At 43.2% G+C, this 20,000-nt stretch overlaps 1 long non-coding RNA gene and 1 other non-coding gene across 2 annotated transcripts in view; both read right to left on the bottom strand.

Annotated features, from left to right (window-relative positions):
- Positions 1-6,273: 6,273 nt before the first annotated feature.
- The window catches only part of LOC131912389 (uncharacterized), a 33,090-nt gene continuing 19,363 nt past the window's right edge, over positions 6,274-20,000 (bottom strand). The window contains exon 2 of the long non-coding RNA XR_009379616.1: positions 6,274-6,577. This is a non-coding gene — a long non-coding RNA (uncharacterized LOC131912389). The remainder of the gene's footprint in view (positions 6,578-20,000) is intronic.
- Positions 18,771-18,877, bottom strand: LOC131913987 (U6 spliceosomal RNA). Its single transcript, XR_009380048.1, has one exon. It is a non-coding gene; the product is annotated as a U6 spliceosomal RNA (small nuclear RNA).

The raw sequence follows: 20,000 nt of genomic DNA, 5'->3' as shown, positions 1-20,000 counted from the left end.
GAACCCAATAGAAGAGAAAGTAGAAAGTAGCATTGAACACATTGGCACAGGCTATGCCTAAATATGACACCAGTAGCACAGACACTGAGAGCAACAATTAATAAATGGAACCTCCTGAAACTGAGAAGCTTCTGTAAGGCAAAGAACATGGTAAATAAGGCAAAACAACAGCCTACAGAACGGGAAAGATCTTCATCAACCCCATATCTGACAGAGGGCTGATCTCAAAAATATATAAAGAACTCAAGAAACTGGACATCAAAATACCAAACAATGCAATTAAAAAATGGGCTACAGAGCTAAACTGAGAATTCTCAACAGAAGAATCTCAAATGACCAAAAGATACTTAAGGAATTGCTCAACATTTTTAGTCATCAGAGAAATGCAAATCAAAATGACTCTGAGATACCATCTTACACCTGTCACAATGGCTAAGATAAAAAACACTGAAGACAGCTTATGTTGGAGAGGATGTGGAACAAGGGGAACACTCCTGCACTGTTAGTGGGAGTGCAAACTTATACAGCCACTTGGAAATCAGTATGGTGGTTTCTCAGAAAATTGGGAATCAATCCACCTCAAGACCCAATTGCTGTGGGATGGTCTGTATGTCAAGTGTGTTGCTGATTGGTCAATAAATAAATCACTGATTGGCCAGTGGCTAGGCAGGAAGTATAGGCGGGACAAGGAGGAGAATAAAGCTGGGAAGTGGAAGGCTGAGTCAGAGAGACACTGCCAGCCGCCACGATGACAAACAGCATGTGAAGATGCCGGTAAGCCACGAGCCATGTGGCAAGGTATAGATTAATGGAAATGGATTAATTTAAGCTGTAAGAACAGTTAGCAAGAAGCCTGCCACGGCCATACAGTTTGTAACCAATATAAGTCTCTGTGTTTACTTGGTCAGGTCTGAGCGGCTGTGGGACTGGCAGGTGAGAGAGATTTGTCCTGACTGTGGGCCAGGCAGGAAAACTCTAGCTACAAATGGCGTCCAATGTGGTGGCAAGAGTTTCCACCTAAAAACTGAGAAAAAAGATTCTAAAATGGAGCTAAAAACAGCTTCCTAATTGTCTCTCTCAAATGAGCGGCAGCTGCCGGTTTGAGCTACTGGTGGGTTCCTGGTGTGCGTGCAATACCACTCTTGGGCATATACTCAAAGAATGCTTAATCATACCACAAGGACACATGCTCAACTATGTTCATAGCAGTATTATTCATAATAACCAGAACCTGGAAACAATCTAGATGCTCCTCAACTGAAGAATAAACTAAGAAAATGTGGTACATATACACACTGGAGTACTACTCAGCAGTAAAAAAAAAAAAAAAAAAAAAAAAAAAAAAAAAAAAAAAAATGACATCATGAAATGTGTAGGCAAATGGATGGAACTAGAAAATACCATCCTGAGTGAAGTAACCCAGACTCAGAAAGATAAACACAGTATGTACTCTGCTGTGGGATGGTCTGTATGTCAAGTGTGTTGCTGATTGGTCAGTAAATAAATCACTGATTGGCCATTGGCTAGGCAGGAAGTATAGGCGGGACAAGGAAAAGAATTCTGGGAAGTGGAAGGCAGAGGGAGAGACATTGCGAGCCGCCATCAGGACAAGGAAGATGTAAGGTACCAGTAAGCCATGAGCCATGTGGCAAAGTAAAGATTAATAGAAATGGGCTAAATATAAGAGTAAGAGCTAGACAATAACAGGCCTGAGCTAATGGCCAAGCAGTTTAAATAATGTAAGAGTCTTTGTGTTTATTTTATAAGTGGGCTCTGAGACTGGCGGGACTTGATGGTGGGAGCTGGAGAGAAATTCTCCAGCAACAAATGGCGTCCAACGTGGTGGCAAGAGTTTCCACCTAAAACCTGAGTAAAAAGATTCTAAAATGGAGCTGAAAACAGTTCCTAGTTGTCTCTATCAAGTTAGCGGCAGCCTGCGTGTTTGAGCTACTGCTGGCGGGTTCCTAGCGTGCGTGCTCGACCTGCCGCCGTATGGCAGGAATGAGGCCTCTGCAAGTACCACATTAAACTGTGTGGTGAATTTAGCCTTTGCTACTACAAAACAAAAAAAGAGTTTCTGGGCTACACGCTACTTTGGTAAAACTGTAGACCCACTATTTCTGAGAGTTATGGCTCCCAGAGCTGGCGGAAAGCGGACCGCCGCCATGTTGGGAAGCTGAAGTGGGCGGAGCCAGCAGCCACTGCGCCGTTTCAGGCTTAGAAGGCTGCAGTTTAAAAGTAATAGGCTCAAGCTAATATAAAAAAATAAGCCACGTAAAGATGACTACCACACAGAGAATCTGGATTATGTTCTCTTTGATATTCGTAACTGCAGAAAAACATTTGATTGTAAAAGCTGTTGAGTTATGCCAAAATGTATATTTTAAAGGTACCTTGACTTCAAAATTTGGATATAAGGATATGTTGCTTTGGAAAAGAGTCTCTGCTCTTGTTTCCACAGAAAGCCAGAGACTATGGATTTGTTCCAGATTAAGATACATCAGGTTTGACCAGCCAAGACCCCCTGAAAGGTCTCCAATGACACCATGGCCCAGATGATTCAACATCCAGAATGGTTTCAAGTCAACTGGCTCAGATATACAGCCTCACGGACTGCTCCATGATCCTAAAATTCTCTTTCTGTCTCCAGAAGATACAGCGCCCCCCTCCAGCAGGAAGTAGTAAGAGAAACTACGCCCAAATTCCCAAATATACCAAGCTGGCTTTAGAGATGGAATTGGCTCACTCCCCCTCTAAACCCAGACATATTGCTTAAAAAAAAATGGTTAAGAGATTCTTATGTCCCAAATCAGAAGAGCCCTCTGGTGTGGGACAGAGAAAAAACAATATTTTTATTTAAATCAGGTTGATTATAAATACAATCTCTTTCTAAAACAAAAAGGGGGATAGTTTAGATATGATAGGATGAAAGGGTAGATTAATAAACCTACTTTTAAAGAATAACAACTTGTTTAAAATGTTTTACATTGCTATAGATTTTAGTTTATTGATACAAATTTAAACTTAATTTTGTTATACTGTATATATATTTCTATTCTTGTTTGAGATATTATGTTTATGTAACTCATTTAAAATTGTAATGGATAATTAAAAAATAGATTAATAGTTAGTCATCTATGATAATATTTGTAGCCATGTTAGTTAAGTCTTCTAGGTATACATAGATATATTTCAGATAGATAGGTAGTCTTCAAACACTTCAAAGACCTACAGAATATGGCATTTAAAATGTTTTAAAAATTTAGACTTTCTGGACAGTAAGACATGTCTGCTCCTGACAGCACCGATTTACTTCAGAGAGGAGGATGGGCATCGAAGACACTCCATACGGAGTTTATCTTCACCTTGACAAAAATAGCCATTTGGGCAAGAAACTGTTCTTGCCTGGACTGCCTGATCAACTGGACATGCAGGACCCATACAAAGGTGACCACTGAACTTTGCTTGACAAAATGGTCCTTCAGGTTCCTGCTTTGCAGAGAAAACTGCCAGACATTCTACAGGACACAGAGAAAAGTGAATAAGAGACTGTAGGCCTGTGGGCTGAAGACAGATGCCCCAACTTTACAAGAGAACTTTGAATGACTGTCCAAGCTGCCAGCTGTCTCTGTCTACCCTACAAGACTCCTAAAAGTTGCTTATATCCTTCTCCATTTCTCAGGTAGTAGTATATCCTTCTGAGGTCTTTGATGTGGTTAAAGACTAGATACTTACAATTTTCCTTAGTTATAATAAAAGATAAGTTAGATATAAAACCTTAAACTTACAAATATAAGATAGATAGGATCTCTTCTTTAATATTGTAACTGTAATTCTTGCTTGATAATTGTTTTGTTATATGTAATTTTACTATGTTAAAGTTAAAACCTTCCTTTTTAAGAAAAGAAAAAGGGGAAGTGCTGTGGGATGGTCTGTATGTCAAGTGTGTTGCTGATTGGTCAGTAAATAAATCACTGATTGGCCATTGGCTAGGCAGGAAGTATAGGCGGGACAAGGAAAAGAATTCTGGGAAGTGGAAGGCAGAGGGAGAGACATTGCGAGCCGCCATCAGGACAAGGAAGATGTAAGGTACCAGTAAGCCATGAGCCATGTGGCAAAGTAAAGATTAATAGAAATGGGCTAAATATAAGAGTAAGAGCTAGACAATAACAGGCCTGAGCTAATGGCCAAGCAGTTTAAATAATGTAAGAGTCTTTGTGTTTATTTTATAAGTGGGCTCTGAGACTGGCGGGACTTGATGGTGGGAGCTGGAGAGAAATTCTCCAGCAACAGTACTCACTCATAAGCAGATACTAGATGTAAAGTAAAGGATTACCAGACTACAATCCATAGCTCCAGAGAAGCTAGGTAACAAGGAGAACCCTAAGAGGGATGTATGGATCTCCCTGGGAAGGGGAAATAGATGAGATCTCCATGAGTAAACTGGGGATGAGGGCGGCCAACAGAGGGTAGGGGATGGGGGATGAGAACTTAAGGGAATGGGACAGTTGAGCTCGTAGAGGGATGGAGTGGAAGAGCAATGAAAGAGATACCTCTATAGAGGGAGACATCATGGGGACAGGGAGAAACCTGGTGCTAAGGAAGTTCCCAGGAATCCACAAGGATGACCCCAGCTTAGACTACTAGCAATAATGGAGAAGGTGCCTGAGATGGCTTACCCTGGTAATCAGGTGGGTGAATATCCTAACTGGCATCATAGAGCCCTCGTCCAGTAATTAATGGAAGCACATGCAGAGATCCACAGCCAAGCACTAGACAAAGCTCCAGGAGTCCAGTTGAAGAGAGATAAGAGGGGTTCTATGGGCAAGGAGCATCAAGGTCATGGTGAGGAAACCTACAGAGACAACCAAACCAAGCTAGTGGGAACTCATGAACTTTGGACCAACAGCCGTGGCATCTCCATGGGACTGGATTAGGCCCTCTGCATAAGCAGGACAATTGCATAGCTTTATCTGCTTAAAGGGCCCCCTGGTCGTAGGATCAGGATCCATCCCTGGTGCTTGAGCTGACATTTTGTAGCCCATTTCTATTGTGGGACACCTTGCACAGCATTGATGCAGGGGGAGGCGCTTGGACCTGCCTCAGCTGAATGTACCGGGCTCTGCTGACTCTCCAAAAGAGTCCTTGCCTTGGAAGAGGTGGGACTGGGGATGGGTTGGGGCAGGGGAAGCCTGGGCGGTGGGAGGAGGGAGGAGAGGGGCACCTGTGGTTGGTATGTAAAATGAATAAAAATTTTTCTTAATAATAAAAAAAAATAGCCTCTGTAATATCAGGCTGTAGGTAAGCCTGTAGGGTACTTTCTTAATTAGTGACTGATGGGGTGGGTCCAGCCCATTGTGAGTGGTGCCATCCCTGGTCTAGTGGTCCTGGGTTCTATTACAAAGCAGGCTGAGCAAGCCATGAGGAGCAAGCCAGTTAGCAGCACTTCTTCATGGCCTCCGCATTAGCTCCTGCTCCAGGTTTCTGCCCTGTTTGAGTTCCTGTCCTGATTTCCTTCAATGGTGGAAGTGTAAGCCAAACAAACCCTTTCCTCCTCAAGTTGCTTTTGGTCACGGTGTTTCATCACAGCAATAGAAACCCTAACTAGGACATTTCCTCTTGCTGGTAAAAGGTGTTTCTCTAAAAAGACATCAACATTCCATGAGATGAGATGAGAGACTGTTGTGGGGTTTATGTTGCAGGAAAAATGTTCACGTCAAAATCTGCCATGCATTACCTCTTCATTCTATCCCACTCACTTCAAGAATAGTTGAGCATTTTGCTCCCAAAGACCAAAGACCAGTGGTTTCCATTCTGAATTCAGCTGTGCAGACAAAACGGGCCTGGGCTACAGCATGGTGCAATGCTGAGAGTGAGCTTATGGAGGTCGCATGCCCATTTACTTTTCATTTAAAAAATCTTAAATGAAGGAGGTAGTACTAGAAAGTGTCTCATTGTGTGTGGAGGGGGCAGTGAGAAGGTAGCAGATAAACGTGCTTGCCATACAAGCCCAGCAACTGGAGTTCAATTCCCAGAAGGCATGTAAAGGTGAAAGAAAGACTCCACAAAATTGTCTTCTGACCTCCATACTCACACCATATGTGCCTCCAACCCTGAGCAGAACATACATATTCATACACACACACACACACACACACACACACACACACACACGCATACGCATGCATGTGCACAATTAAAAAAGAAAAATGTTTCATAGCTATTTCAACACCATTTTAAGATTATGATAAAATGAAATGCAACTGGCTAATGTTGTTTTGGAGAAATTTATCTTTAAAATGATAGTTTTTAGCAATGTGCTGAGGACGCTGACTTTCAAAGCTCATGAGAACGTTTGAAGGTGAAGGACATCTCAGCATGCATGTGAGTCTGTGCCTCACAGATGCCTGGTCCGGCTGTTGACACGAGAGTGTAGAATATGCTTTGGAATCAAATCGCATCATCTTATGCTTCTGTGATTTTCACCTGGCGGTTGTCACATTAGATCTGATCTCTGCTCTGGAGACATGCAGTGGATTCCAGAGCAACTGCTCCATGGATGAGCTGGATTTCTGATCTGAAATGCAGAGAGCATCCTTAGCCTATTGTTTTGAGAAGGAGCCTTTAGCATGGGGCATGGGGGAGGCCACAGCGAAAAGGCTCCTTTAGTTTGTTGTTGGATTTCTTTGAGGCTCAGTCAGACATCTGTCCAAAGGAATGGTCTGATGAGGTGGGAACTGGCTCTCACATATACCATTCATCCCTAGTCTAGGCATATTGTAAGCCTTTGATATTTATCTGAGCAACCCTTTAAGTGTGTTTAAATACGTGCCTCTGCATATATACTGTGCATGGTATAACACCATCCTGTGATATGGACTGGCTACAGGACAGAGGCTTAGGATGAATTTGGGAGGACATAAGATGTGACCCTACACTTTCCCCCTATTTCTGCCATTTAGACCTGTGCTTCTCAACCTTCCTAATGCTGTGACTCTTTAACACAGTTTCTCATGTTGTGGTGACTCCCAACCATACAACTATTTTCGTTGCTACTTCATAACTGCAATTTTGCTCCTGTTATGAATTATAATGTAAATATCTGATATGCAGTATATCTTATATTCAACCCTGCAATATCTTATATTGCAACCCACAGGCTTAAAACCACTGATCTGGGCCCACACACAACTAGTCAGCAAGAAAACTTGGCTTTTACACATGTTCAGGGGCTGTGATTAGATATCTTAGCTCAGAGGAAAGGGACAAAAGGAAAGAGAGTCAGAGAATCAGCAGTGAGGATGTTGGGGAGTGTGTAGTGAGGGAAAGAGGAGAGTGTGCAGTGAGGACATTGGGGAGAGTTTAGTGAGGGTGGGAAGAGTGTGCAGTGAGGGTGTGAGGAGAGTGTGCAGTGAGGGAGTGAGGAGAGTGTGCAGTGAGGGAGTGAGAAGAGTGTGCAGTGAGGGAGTGAGGAGAGTGTGCAGTGAGGGAGTGAGAAGAGTGTGCAGTGAGGGAGTGAGGAGAATGTGAAGTAAGGGAGTGAGGAGAGTGTGCAGTGAGGGAGTGAGGAGAGTGTGCAGTGAGGGAGTGAGGAGAGTGTGCAGTGAGGGAGTGAGGAGAGTGTGCAGTGAGGACATTGGGGAGAGTTTAGTGAGGGTGAGAAGAGTGTGCAGTGAGGGAGTGAGAAGAGTGTGCAGTGAGGGAGTGAGGAGAGTGTGCAGTGAGGGAGTGAGGAGAGTGTGCAGTGAGGGAGTGAGGAGAGTGTGCAGTGAGGGAGTGAGGAGAGTGTGCAGTGAGGGTGTGAGGAGAGTGTGCAGTGAGGGAGTGAGGAGAGTGTGCAGTGAGGGAGTGAGGAGAGTGTGCAGTGAGGAGAGTGTGCAGTGAGGGAGTGAGGAGAGTGTGCAGTGAGGGAGTGAGGAGAGTGTGCAGTGAGGAGAGTGTGCAGTGAGGGTGTGAGGAGAGTGTGCAGTGAGGGAGTGAGGAGAGTGTGCAATGAGGAGAGTGTGCAGTGAGGGAGTGAGGAGAGTGTGCAGTGAGGGAGTGAGGAGAGTGTGCAGTGAGGAGAGTGTGCAGTGAGGGAGTGAGGAGAGTGTGCAGTGAGGGAGTGAGGAGAGTGTGCAGTGAGGAGAGTGTGCAGTGAGGGAGTGAGGAGAGTGTGCAGTGAGGGAGTGAGGAGAGTGTGCAGTGAGGAGAGTGTGCAGTGAGGGTGTGAGGAGAGTGTGCAGTGAGGGAGTGAGGAGAGTGTGCAGTGAGGGTGTGAGGAGAGTGTGCAGTGAGGGAGTGAGGAGAGTGTGCAGTGAGGGTGTGAGGAGAGTGTGCAGTGAGGGAGTGAGGAGAGTGTGCAGTGAGGGAGTGAGGAGAGTGTGCAGTGAGGAGAGTGTGCAGTGAGGGTGTGAGGAGAGTGTGCAGTGAGGGAGTGAGGAGAGTGTGCAATGAGGAGAGTGTGCAGTGAGGGAGTGAGGAGAGTGTGCAGTGAGGGAGTGAGGAGAGTGTGCAGTGAGGAGAGTGTGCAGTGAGGGAGTGAGGAGAGTGTGCAGTGAGGGAGTGAGGAGAGTGTGCAGTGAGGAGAGTGTGCAGTGAGGGAGTGAGGAGAGTGTGCAGTGAGGGAGTGAGGAGAGTGTGCAGTGAGGAGAGTGTGCAGTGAGGGTGTGAGGAGAGTGTGCAGTGAGGGAGTGAGGAGAGTGTGCAGTGAGGGTGTGAGGAGAGTGTGCAGTGAGGGAGTGAGGAGAGTGTGCAGTGAGGGAGTGAGGAGAGTGTGCAGTGAGGAGAGTGTGCAGTGTGGGAGTGGGGAGAGTGTGCAGTGAGGGAGTGGGGAGAGTCGTCTTCCAGCCAACTGGCGAAGACTTTTCCAGAGTGTTTAAAGGAAGGAACTTAATTAGGAATGAAGCTTTATCTTGATTCCACGATGAAGATGAACAGCTGGTTTTAATGCCAATTTCCCAGTGATGGAAAGAGCAGCAGCATTATCGAGCCATGCCTTGTCAGGAAAAAAATGTGGTTTTTGATTTTGAGATGGTCTCAAGTATCCCAAGCCCCAAGCTGACCTTCAACTCACTGTGTAGCTGAGGATGACTTTGAACTTCTTCTCCTGCTGGGATGTCAGGAGTGCATTGCCATGCCTGGTCTGTGTGGTGGTAGGAATGGAACCCAGGGCTTTCTGTATGCTAAGCAAGCACTCTACCAACTGAGCCACATCGCAGCTCCTGTGAACCTCCCCCCTTTTATTTAATAGATAGTTTGGATGTTTGACAAGTGGCCTGAGAAAATGGAATGTTTCTGAAATGATGTGAAGGTTTAGAAGCAATAACGGCTGCTCTCTTCTCTTCCTCTTTCCTCCTTTTCTGTTTCTCATTTCTCTCATCTGGATGTGCTCCACACATTTAAGCAGGGTGGGATTCTAACATATTGCTTCCCAGTTGAAAGCAATGACAAAATCGAGCCAGATCAACTTTGCCAGACACTTGGAAGATATAGACTAAAACATTAATTGTGGAGCAAAAGCAAAATCCATTCCAGGACTCAGCCATGAAGGTCTCTCACTTGGCCAGTCTGCCATGGGCTGCATCACCAAATTTGAAAATGGACTCCTGTGGCATAGGCATACGTGCCCCAACTTCACAGATAAAGGCATATACCTAGAGTTGACATTGCTTTATCATTTCATTCACAGAGGTGGCGCTTCCTCAGTCAGCTCATCTGAGAGCAAGACTTCAGATCCAAGGTGGAATCAATTCAGAACCAGCAACTGAAGACAAATAAATACAAGCTCCCAGCAAAGACTGCAGAGCCATTAGGAGAGAGCACAGGAAGAAAGGACTCACACAGAGGAGCTTCCTGTGTGGTGTGGGATCCCTAGACACCTTTCAGGACAGCACAGCAGAGGGGATTTAGAGTTAATGGAAGCTTGCCATTGTCTCTGCCATTTACTAGCTCTGTCACCTTGGACCAGCAGCTTCCAAACCATGTGATGTATTTTCCTCATCTTATAGAGATCCAGCAACAGCCAAGGTCCTGTGAGACTGCCTAGTAACCACTCAAGCAAAGAACAAGTGTTCTGGAAGGAAAATTCTGATTTCTCCTTCTGCCTACAGCCTCTCTCTCAAACTTCAGCTGTGCCCACTTCTTCCCTTTGGACCATGGGAAGGTTCATTTGAATCATTGTGATATATCATATTTTAACTTCACACTTGAGACTCAGGCTTAAATGAGTGCAGCATTCCTGCAGCTGGTTGGGAGAACACTGCCCCCTTCTCTATTAGAGCAATTACCACATTCCTGACACATGCTATCATGCCATTACTCAAGCTGAAGTCTCAGGTGATAATTTTCACTTTGTCGGGATGTCATTTCAATTCAGAATTCATTAACATTAATGCTTGTTAATCTGTGAAGGAAAAAGCTTGCCTGTTTGCACAGAATCATTCTTGAAGGCTTCTTGTTCCATCCTCCTCGACTCTCGTTGCTAGTAACAGACTTAGAGTTGCATTTCGGAGACAAGGAAGGCATCTTAATAGAAATTAAGCACAATGTACATATGCTAAAGTAGTAGAATTGAAATCGCATTCAGCATTTTCTGGATCCTTTTCCACGTGAGGTTGTTTTAACATGTCTGTGCCGTGTTTGCTCATCTAAGAAGGTGAATCTTATCACTTTCAAAATGGAGAAATTTTTATGCTCATGGCTTCCTTCATGGAGAAGATGCCCAGATCCCTAGGACTCCAATACTCTTCCAGCTCCTGGTGGGGGGAAAGGGTATCTCTTGTTTACCTGCAAGTGGTGCACCTTGTTTACCTGTAAGGGGGTAACTCTTATTTCCTGTAAGGAAGTATATCTTGTTTGCTTGTAGGGACAGTCAGCTCTGATGCAGCCTGTGAAGCCCAGGAAGTCTAAGAAGCCCCCAACCTCACTTTTCAGCACCATGTATGAGGAATCCTCAGATGACTTAGTTTGATGCTTAGAAATGGGTTTTGATGACAGAAGGTGAGGCTGGACACTTAGCTGGTGTTGTCTGGTACCACCTGGTGCCACCTAGCTACTCACTATCTCTGGAAGCCTCACTCTTCAGACTAGCAAATGGCTCCTTCACCACTTCTGCAGGCCATCTCTCCACCCACACTTCTATTTTATTGCTAGTTTTGAGGCAGGTTCCCATGCTGCAGCCCAGGCTAGCTTTGAACTTGTGGTCATCCTGCCTTAGCCTCCTGAATGTTGGCATTGCAGTTGTGTATCATCCTGCCCAGACTCTTCATTTTGGGAGTGTTTTGTTTAGTTTTCTGAAATATTCTCTTAAAAATGTTGGGCAAGCTCACAAGAGAGCAGGGCTAGGGTCTCTGCTCTTCTGCAGCGTTCAGTTCTTGGTAGTTACTCAAAAAAGGCCTTCCCTTTCAGTTTCTCCATGCTCCATCTGGGCCACAGCTGTGATGTGTGGCTTCCAATTCCTCTTTCCATACCTCATGGACGGAATCCAGGCCTCCTTCTGCATCAGCTATTTGCCATTGACTTTCTTGCCTGTGATGTGAAACTGCCTGATATGACTTTAAGTCTGAACCTGAGAACATTCTTGCTCACGCAGTGCTACCTCATTCAAAGAAGAAGTGAAATGTACACTCCATCATGTCTTATTAGTTTGTCTAAGATTAGTTTCAAAGGAAGGAAATCTATTTGAATACAATGGATTCTCCTAAGGCCTCCACAGAGAAGAGTTGATATTACTGAACACAGCTCTGAACACATTGCATGTTTTATTTCTCTTCATTTTCAGGTTTGTTTTAAAGATCTGAGAAGACATAGCAAGAAAGGGGTGTGGCCCCAGTTGCACCCATTCAGGCTGACTGGAGAGCTAACACCAAAGAGCAAGTGTACTGGAATCAGCCCTAAAGTGCCGCAATGAAGATTCACCTTACTTTCTGCTTGTTGATATGGAAACTCACTTTCACATGATTTTCCCAACCAAAATCTTCAACATTAAATAGAGAAAAGTGAATATTCTAGTTCTATTCCTTTTTTCTTACCAGTGTTAGAATATAGCATAAAGTCAAGCACTGGGAAACCTGCACACACATGTGCTTTGAGAAGAACATGCTTGGTCTTGGCTATTCCATGCTTTTCCACCCCAGTGGTCTTTGCTGTTAATTTCTTTACTTTGATGCTCTTGTTTCTTTGGGCAGCTCTATTACTCCTTTGAGTTGAACCACTCCATTCAAATTTTTTAATCTTCTTGTTATGTGTTTAATATATTCCAAATTATGAATTTTTCTCTAAATACCTTTTTAGCTGTGTCCCTCTTATGTTGATATGAGATGCTCTTTTTACCCTTCAGAATAAAATATTTTACCAATTTTATTAAGTAAAATAAAAATTTCCTTTGAGCTGGGTATGATGGTGCATATCTTTAATCCCAGCACTAGGAAGGCAAAGGCAGACACATCTTTGTGAATCCAAGGCTAGCCTGTGCTGCAGGCCACAAGAATATGAAATAGAGATTCAGCTATATATGATAGATATACCTTGAAGGATTAAGGAATCCTTCTAGAGGAGAAGTCAAATATCAAGGAATATTTGATGTCATTCAGCTTTTAATATATCAGCTGTTTCCTACTATCAATGTCTTGTGTGCCCATAACTCCTAGACCATAATGGCAAACAGTATAAGCCTCTCAGACCTACTGCTGATCTGTACTAGGTAACACCCCTATAGAGACAATGCCTATATCCCAGGCCTAGGAGACAGGCAGATGTGTAAATGCATAGCTTTATTTCTTGTGCAAATGAAGCTCAGACCATCCCTTTCTCTCAGAGGCCTAGTGGCATCCCAGAGCTATTGACTCAGAACAAACAGGTTTTTTGCATAACCAGGCAGAGTGAAGACTGGGCAAAATTCCTGACTCTGGGTTAGGGTTAGAGTGGATCTGCCCAAGGAGAAAGAGCAAGGAAAGGTTTTGCAGGTTGTAGGTGGATTTTGAGTCAGGTCAAGAGAGTAGGAGAGGAAGGAAAGATGGGGGACAGAGGAATGGAGGACAAAGATGAGATCACTAGCAGAAGAGCTTAGCTAGGGCAATGAGAGGACAGGAAGAGAAGGGAGAGAGAGAGAGGCTAAGCATGAGAGCAGATAGAAGCTGTGTAGAGAGAGAACTGACTCAGAAGGATAAAGTGTATGGACTAAAGAGTTTTGAGTACATAGATTCATTTATTATCATCAAAGATTAGATATTCAGCTAGTGTAGATTCTTCCCAGACCCTGGGAGCAGGCTCCTGAGGGGCTGGACCCCCTCCCCCCCACAGTATGCTATAAGCCTGGTCTACATAGTAAGTTTGGGGCCAGCCAGGGCTATATAGTGAGACCCTGATTCAGAAAACACAAAGAATCCCTCCAAACTCCACCATATAACAAAAATAACCAAAACCAAACCAAACCAAAACAAGCAACAACCCCTCCTCCCCCCAAAAAAAGCCCCAAAAGTGAGCAAACAAAAATCTTTGAAAATATAAACTGGAGAAATCAACTTTTGATGAGAGTAGTTTTTATTTTTTTATTTTTATTTTTATTTTTTATTTTTTTGGTTTTTCGAGACAGGGTTTCTCTGTGTAGCTTTGCGCCTTTTCTGGAACTCACTTGGTAGCCCAGGCTGGCCTCGAACTCACAGAGATCCGCCTGGCTCTGCCTCCCGAGTGCTGGGATTAAAGGCGTGCGCCACCACCGCCCGGCGAGAGTAGTTTTTAAAGATCAAAATATATGCAATAGAGAATGGAAAAGGAGGAATGTCCAGGCATCTGAAAGGCACATACAGTGTACAAGGGGGTGGGGCCAGAAGGAATTGTTGTGAGCTTACAGATTTGAATGAAATGAAAAGGATTCCTGGAAGTGTGTGGAGTGCTATCATCCGTCCAAAAAAGGATCATCCTGGAAGAACCTCAGGCTGCCATGTCCAACCCAGCTCACAGAGGAACTGAGCTAAACTCACAAAAAATAGATGATTTTCCTGGTATAAAGAAGTTCTCAAAAAATGGTGAGATTGTCTTATTTCATGAAGCTAGCACAATTCTGTGACCCAAGGTGAATAAGCACAGCATATACATGCACACCAATGTATACATGCACACATACACACCCATGTACACCTGCAAACATACACACTTTGTTAAAAGCCAATTTCATTGACGGCTATTGAATATAAGTGAGATGACAGCTAGTGAAATCCAAGTGTAATTTCCAAACAACATAACCAAGCACAGTTTAATACTCAAAACATAAAGAGGAGTTGATATTAATACATCAGTGCAATGCATGGCAGAAAATTATAGTCAACTCAGTTGTTGCTTTTGTTGAGATGCAACAAAAGTGGTAAGACTGTTCATGTTTCTGCAAGTCCCAGGGAGGACCAGGCCTTCCTTCACTTTCCTTCATGGTCTCTTAAAGCCTGGAACAAACCTCAATCTTAATAGAGATGCTTCAGAGTCTGGCGCAAACAAGGTGCCCCTAGTCTTCACAGAGCATGCACTCTAACTATGCAGTGAGAAGTGAGATAAAAGGAAAGAGCTGAAAGGAAGAGATGTGACTGTCTTTATTTGTAAAGGACATGAATGTTTACATCAAACAAGAACGAGAATCCACAAATAAACTGTGGAAAGTAATGAGTGTTTAGCAAGCTGACTGGGATTGAGAAAAGCCTAGTAGTTTTTAATGATATAAAAAATCTAATAGAAAACATATCATCAAAAGCTATGGATGTAAAACAACTGATACAGTTCATAGCCCCCTGTGCACAGAATGGAAAATCCTACTAATGCATATAAAAGGCTGTTTAGAGGAGCCTTAGGGCTGTGTTGACATCTAGATAGGGTGCTGTTCTAAAGTTGTTAATGCTTCCTAACAATATGTAAATGAACCTATTGCTATAAACACAATTAAAATACCAGAAGCACTTGAAAGGGAAACTTACAAAGAGGGTATGTTTCTTAGCTAGCATATTATTAAATTAACCAAATTTAAAGCATTTTAGCAAAGACACAGTCCTATGTTCATAGTAGCAACACAAACCACCATATTTTATAGATCAGAAAACTGGCCCACAGTGTGGAGCCTCGTGGGGCCCTACCTACCTCACACTACATGTGAAGCACCTCTAATTGAAATCAATTCTAAAGCCAGACACAGCAGCCAGTGCTGCCTGTAGTTAAAGCTACTCAGAAAGCTGAGCCTGGAGGAACCTGTGAGCCCAGTAGTTCAAGGCAATATAACAGAACTCTACTTAAGTTGGGTGTGTGTGGTAGAGAGAGAGATAGATGGAGAAGTTTTTGTTAGTGTTTTTTTGTTTTGTTTTGTTTCTGAGACAGGATCTCAGCAATCACAGGATGACCTTGGACTTGCTTCATAGCAGAGGTTGATCTTGAACTTTGGGTCCTCCTTCTCTACCTATCTAGTGCTTGGAATGAAGACGTTTGCCACCATATCTGGCTTCAGGAAAAGTTAAGTTCTAAATAGACTAGCAAAAATACAAATATCATAAAAGGTAATGTCTGGGGAAAAGAACTCTAATTTTTAAGTAGAGAAAAAAATATTCCTAAACAAGACTAAAAACCCTTAAAGGGCAAAAGTAATCACTAGATTAAATCAAAGATGACAAACTCAGAATTTTTTTTTCTTCTGCAGAATGTCAAATAATACTGACGTATTCACTGTGGGTGATTAGAATCAGCAAGAAATGGTAGGAGACCCAGGGTAAGTGGACAATGTTCCCTCATATGCAATGGTACCACAGCAGTGTGTGTGTGTGTGTGTGTGTGTGTGTGTGTGTGTGTGTGTGAGAGAGAGAGAGAGAGAGAGAGAGAGAGAGAGAGAGAGAGAGAGAGAGCTCGATTAACTAAAAAGTAATCTGAAGACAGGAGAGATGTGAACTGCAAAACAATGAAATAAATGCCACTAACTTCCATCAAGTGAAAAGTATTAGTGCATCAAATAATGCTGTGCCTTGGCAAGCACAAGAGGATTAGGAAATGATACAGTGACCATTACACGCATCCCACCTGCAAGTTCTGATACCTGGATATGTAAAGAAACCAAACACCACCAAGGAATCCACAAAGATAGGGGTGTAAGGGTGTTCATTGTGGCAGCACAGAAGAGGATTCTTCGCTGTCTACTGCTAGAAGGACAGAGAAGCAAAATGCCACCTGTACACAGCACAGTGTAGCAATGCGACTTCCTGTTGAAGCCTCTACGATAACAGAATGCTTCACAAAAGAGTGGAGCATTACTAATTAATAAAAAGACAGAGTTTATTTATAACATGGTCCTTCAATATAAGTAACATGGTACAGTGTTCAGCTTTCTGTTATTGTAACAGACTACTAAAATAATCTCTGTAAAAAGAGAAAGGTTTTTTCTGGCTAACAGTTTTGAAGATTTTTGCCTATATTTTTGCCTCATTGCTTTTCACTTTTGGCGAAGCAGTAGACTAGGGCTGTGATGATATTTTATTTGTGCTCTAACAAATAAAGCTTGCCTGGGGATCAAAGGGAAAAGCCAGCCACTATATTAAACATAGAGGTCAGACAGTGGTAGCCTTTAATCCTAGCATTGGGGAGGCAGAGATTCATCCAGATCTCTGTGAGTTCAAGGCCACACTGGGAACAGAGCCAGTGTGGTGGCACATGCTTTTAATCCCAGCACTAGTTAACCATCAAGTTGTAGAGGTCTGTACAGACAGACAGGAAGTGATAGAGCTGGGCGGAAAGAGGAAGTAATGTAGCTGGGTGAGAGGAAGTAAGATGGCAGGGCACAGAAAGGTATATAAGGCATGAGTATACAGGAAGTATATGTCTTAGACTGAGCATTTCCTAGCAGTAAGAAATTGTAGCTATGGATTGTTCTAGTCCTCTGATCTCTCAGCCATTCATTCCAATATCTGGCTCCAGGTTTTTTATTAATAGGACTATTCATGTTACATAGCAATTCGTGTTACATAGGGCAAGTACTGCTTGGTAGAGTTATCATATGAGGAACCAACCAAACAAACAAACAACAACAAAAAACCCCAAAAAACCCAAAAAAACCAAAAAAAAAAAAAAAAACAAAAAAAACAAAGACCAGAGTTCCACAATACCCAGAGCATGATGCTTCATAATCAGATCCCATGTTTTACATTGTTCCCAGTAGTATCATGGCCTACAGATGAAGCTTTGAACTCTCGGGTCTTTGATGGGGTACTTTAAACCAAGCCATAGCACATGTGAATCCAATACATCTGTTTCAAAAGCGTGAGAGGTCCTGAATGAACACATGAGAGTAGAGGGAACGAACATAGCAGAACTCTAGAAGGAGACCTGTGCTGAGATGAGAGAGCTAAATAAGGGCAAAGGTTAAATAGAACTTGTATGGACTTTGGATGAGGTCTGTGATGAGCTGAACATCATATGAACATATGTAAGTAAAATAACTTCTTTTATCTACTGTCATATTAGAATACTGCTTATACTCTTAGGATTGATTTAGTCACTGTTGTTCACTGTCTGCTTTAAAAGAAGACCCTTATTGATTATTAATTCATTATAGAAAATATTTGCTCAGTGATTATTTTACATACTACACATTTTTGTTGTTTACATGTTCACGTGTGTAATTATGTGTGGACACTTGAGGCTGATATCAGGTGTTTTCTTCAATCACTCTCAGCTTTATTTTTTGAGGCAGGGTCTCTCACAGAGCCCGAACCTTGTAGATTCTGCTAGGCTGCTTGTGTAGCAAGCCTCCAGGATCCTCCTGTCTCTGCCTTCTCAGTGCTGGGGTTGACAGTCACACGCCACAACTCATAGGTGCTGGGGACTGAACTTAAATCTGTGTGCTTGTGTGGCAAGCCCTTTTAATGACTGAGCCATCTTCCCAGCCCCTATTGGAGTTAATTGGGGTCTGGACCATATTTGCTGTATTTATTTTTGTATCCCCAAGCACTTAGAACATTACTGCTGGCCCATCATAGGTGTTCAATAAAGATTTATTGAGTGGATATATAAAATGAACACCATTATCCAGAAGAACACAAAATGAATCCTACTTAACTGTTAACTACTTAGAACACTGTAGATGACGCAGGTGGTCGCCAAACACTATGATGCTTTCTCATCCACTCTTTAGGTGAACCTTGAGCTCAGAGACTTGATGGTTTTTGTTAGGTTTCTAGGTGGTGAAAACCAGGATTTCAACTCTGATTGTTTTGACTCTAGAAGTCTTATAGTTACAAGGCATTACTAGATCATGATGGGAAGCAACCACGCTCTGGATGGCAGATGGCTCAATGGGTAAATTCTTGCCAAGCAAGCATGAGGACTTGAGCCCAGTCCCTAAGACTCACATAAAAGGAAACTGTGGTGGCGGAGGCTTATAATCCCAGCACTCAGTCAGAGGCAGAGACAAGAAGATCCCTGGGGCTCACTGGCATGTCACCCTGGTCTAATTGGTGAGCCACAGGCCAGTGACAGACCAATGTCAGCAAAACAAAACAAAACAAAACAAAACAAAACAAAACAAAACAAAGGTGCATGGTACCCAAGGATGTCTTCTGACTTCCACATGCACTGGCATACAACATGTAGACTTGCATGCATACACATGCACATACCACACCCCCAATATGCATTCTACACACACACACACACACACACACACACACACACACACACACACACTATACACATGTATGCCATATTCATATACTATCCCCCACCCTACACAAGTGTTATATTCACTTTTTAATTTTTTTTTTTTTTGGTCCCAAAAAAATATGGAACGCTTCACGAATTTGCGTGTCATCCTTGTGCAGGGGCCATGCTAATCTTCTCTGTATCGTTCCAATTTTAGTATATGTGCTGCCGAAGCGAGCACTTAATTTTTTTTTATATACAGTCTTACTATGTAGCTGAGGTTGGTCTTAAACTTACTAACTTCCTACCTTTGAGTATATTTTCTTTTCTTTTAGTCTCTGACTTTTGCAGCAAGTATATTTCTAGACTCTGAGAAGAGGGAGGGAGAAGTGGAAAAACATACAGGCTATAAACTTGCTACCCAAAGGGGATCTATTCCCTGTCTTATCCAGCATCTGGCACCAGTGTGCACACAAGCCAGAGTCAGGCCAGGTTTCTCGACTTAGAGCAGGCAGGATTATAAACTGTGGCAGCAGAGTCAGAATAAACATGCTTCCACACACATTTTCAATTACACCTAAGGTCCTACCTGTTTCCCTTAAAACAGTTTAGCACCTATCTAATCATATATAAGAGGCGTTCATTTGGATATTAATTATGTGAATATATAACAAAGAAGACTGTTGGAAAGTGCCATTTTAATATAGATAATTTATCTGTGAATCCAACGTCGTTTTTATTGAAGTCATTTTTCTCCTTATTGAGTTGAGGATGAATGTTCACTACTGAATTCTGTCACCATGGCCAGACCAAGTTCATTAACAGTGCGACACACCATTAACTTACCACACAGAGTTGCGGGAGATTGATGCCATGGCCCTTCAGCCACCTGCCTCTCTGCCACCCTAAGAGGTGAGTTCTCAGAGCTTCTACCCTGGAGGAGTGACTGTGAAAGCTGACAATGGGCCTTAGGAACCAACACGGTTGCCCCATGACTGCTTTCTTGTTGTGTTCCTTTAATTCAGAAAAATAGGTATCCTTCGCCCCTGGAGAGTCAGTCTACGCTTTCCTGGCCAGTGTAGACAATTCATGTGAGTCCAGGCTAAAACGAAGCTGTGAGTTCACTTTAGCAAGCAAGCTGTGTGAAGTAGAGGAAACAGATTAACATGCCCGATGATTCATTACAGCCCGTGTCTGGGATGTGCAGCCCCTGCCAGACACTTGCTCTTCCCAGAGCCTTAATAGAGGCGGCTGCCGGTACAGGTGGTGCTCTGCCTCTGGCTCTGCCCTACAGCTGTTTGATTTCCCTTTGGTTTTGAAGCTGTCTCTCTAGAACGTTCAGTGAGGCAGGGACATGGATGCCC

This window comes from Peromyscus eremicus, chromosome 6 (assembly GCF_949786415.1).
Source record: "Peromyscus eremicus chromosome 6, PerEre_H2_v1, whole genome shotgun sequence".
NCBI lineage: Eukaryota > Metazoa > Chordata > Mammalia > Rodentia > Cricetidae > Peromyscus > Peromyscus eremicus.
This window is presented reverse-complemented; position numbering and strand designations above follow the sequence as displayed.